This window comes from Rutidosis leptorrhynchoides, chromosome 11 (genome assembly GCF_046630445.1).
Source record: "Rutidosis leptorrhynchoides isolate AG116_Rl617_1_P2 chromosome 11, CSIRO_AGI_Rlap_v1, whole genome shotgun sequence".
In the NCBI taxonomy this organism is placed as follows: Eukaryota; Viridiplantae; Streptophyta; class Magnoliopsida; order Asterales; family Asteraceae; genus Rutidosis; species Rutidosis leptorrhynchoides.
The window spans coordinates 332,272,450-332,275,455 of record NC_092343.1 but is presented as its reverse complement, the minus strand read 5'-3'; positions in this window follow the sequence as shown (position 1 = coordinate 332,275,455).

Here is a 3,006-nt window from a genome sequence, read left to right as displayed (position 1 = left end):
TAATAATAATAATAATAATAATAATAATAATAATAACAATAATAATAATAACTTTCATAATAATCTTAATAATAATGATTATTATTATTTTTATACCTTAAACAAGTGTATGTTTGTGTGTCATCGACGGTACTAAAAAAAAATCGATGAGTTGAAATTTCTTGGCCCAACAACAAATACGTAAGCCTAATGTGTAGAAGCCCACAATCCTAATTAAATTAAGATGACCCGTTAACTTGAACCGGTTATCTTATTTAATAACAGAACCGTATCAGAAACTTGTATACTTGACAGATGGTTTTGTCTAGGGTTGAAACCGACGAATGTAATAGCAAGGAAGAATTAGCAGTAGCCAACGCGAATTTGCAACGAGATCAAAAGGGATCGAATGGCAGAAGATTATAATAATAACCGGTTGTAAATAGCGTTAGGTAGATGGCTTCGGTTGGATTTAAATCGAGCAACAGAGGAAGACTAAATGAAGAAGAAATCCATGGGATTGTTTGCTTAGAACAATAATTAAATTGTTTTCATGAAGCGAGATTGAATGAAATAACATTATTTATTTGAATTCGTCAAGGAACAAAAACATATGGGTGTTCGTGAATTTAAAAAAAATCGAATTCAAGGTTTAGGTGTGTTGCAGGTGTTGAAATCAACAGAAAATCAGGTATCAAATGTTCATAAAGCAGGTTGATCATCTGAAATTTTGTAGTTGTTCCAATTTGAACAATGTAATTACGGTTTTTTTTAATTGTTTGACTTTGAAATTCATTCTCGAATTCTAATGTTAGATTCTGTAAATTTGTAGATAGTTCAAATAGATTATTCTAAACACTTCTGCGTTTTTAGATTCGATAATTTATTTGGTACAAAGGTTTTGATTGAATCAATTCGTGATGAAAAAAAAATAATAAAAAAAAACAACGAAGTATGTTCTTGAGGGGTTTTTGGATTCTGATTATGCAGTGTTAGATATAAATAATGTGATTTACAGCATTAATATTCGAATGCCTTTGTCTTCTAATGAAGGTTGAGTAGACAGATAGAATAATTTAGAAGAAAAAAAGACAATCGAATAAAAATAAAACAGATACAGCAGATATTGAAATACATTTGGATTTTTGGACTGGTTTTCAATCGAAAGTAGACAGATCACAAATTTCAGATAGATACAAAAATCAAAAAGTGCTGAAAGGATCGGTTGTATATAAAAATTAAAAATATATGTATAAAGCTGAAAACGATTTGCACAGATTTATTTATAAACCTGATTTTATATATATATAAATAATACTTAATGATTAGTAAATGTTAATATATATATAAATACTAAAATACAGTAAAAATATATGCTAGTAATATTATTTATAATGATAAAATTAATAAAAATTATGATATTGATAATTTTGTATAAAAATTTTAGTAATAATAATAATACCAATTAATAATAATTACATTACTAATAATATTCATAATATCTTTTATAAGCTAATACTAATTATACATTTTGATAATAATATGATAATATTAATAATAACAATGATAGTTTCAATATATTTTTATAACAATCAATAATAATAAAACTGTTAATATTAATATTTTATTAATGATACTAATATTAATTCTAATTATGATTAACAATAAAAATATTATAACATCTCTTACACATTAAATTTCATATCTATTTGCTATATATACCACTATTATTAATACAGATATTACTATTAATATTGAAATTAATATAGCAATTATATTTTTAGTACATTAAATTAATATGTATATACATTTGTTTACATCTTTTTACATACATATAAACATATATATATATACACATATTTTTTTACTTACACACAATTGTTCGTGAATCGTCGGGTATGGTCAAAGGTAACTAGTTATCCAGATATAGATTTCAGACTTTCTAGACTCAACATAAAAGTTTTTGCTTATCGTGTCGGAAACATATAGAGATTAGAGTTTAAATTTGGTCGGAAATTTCCGGGTCATTACAGTACCTACCCGTTAAAGAAATTTCGTCCTCGAAATTTGATAGAGATCATTATAGATAGTAATGAGGATGTTTTCATGATGAATATGAGGTCATAATGGAGTTTTATCATTATCGAGAGATATTAGATAAAACGATTCGATCATGTGAAGCGCACAAGTGAAGCTATCACAAAAGAGTGAAATGGGTAAATATGGAATTGTTTTAACCGATGACATGATTAGGATTGAGTTTCGGAATTTATGGGATTTAAAGAAAATCTTACGTAATGAGATTTGGTTCTTCGGCGATCAGGATCTTCTTTGATTTAACGTGGCAATCTGTTTCAATTTTTCTGTCGGATGTTTTTCTATAAATTCACCCCTTCGTTTCCTTATTTTCCTCAACTCATATCTTCAACTCTTTCTCCTTAATTCCTATTTTAAGACATTTGTCAATATGCTTCATCCCATTCTGATCCTTGATATATTCTTAATTTTCACATCTGTCATTCTTCTTTTTCATCTACCACCAGAAGAATCCATTTACTTCTACTATACTCTTGTGTTTATAGTGTTTCTAATTCTCCCGTGTCTTTATATTGATATCTGTATCGATATACACGGTTTGTAAATTTTGGGTGGTTGTTGGGTTTTATATCTTCCTTTATACTTCGATGCTCCTGCTTCTGTCTTCTATAATCATTGTCATCCACAGTTAATATCTCCTCCTATTTGCTGTGACTTTTACCCCAATTTCTATTGCGGGGCTTTATCCCTTCGTTTCTTCTTCTCGTCCTCGAGTCAAACGAGCAATGGTCCGGAATTCGTAGGTATGAAATTTGGAATGAACATAGCTAATGTTCTTAGAAAGAAATGATAATGGAATGGTTTTGAATTGTCAAATTACCAGAATATTCTGGAAAGATAGAACTATCAAGATGATATGTTCCTAATATGTTTGGAGATTGGATAGAATGTAAGTGCCGTGTAACATGGCACATGATGATGGTACTGTGA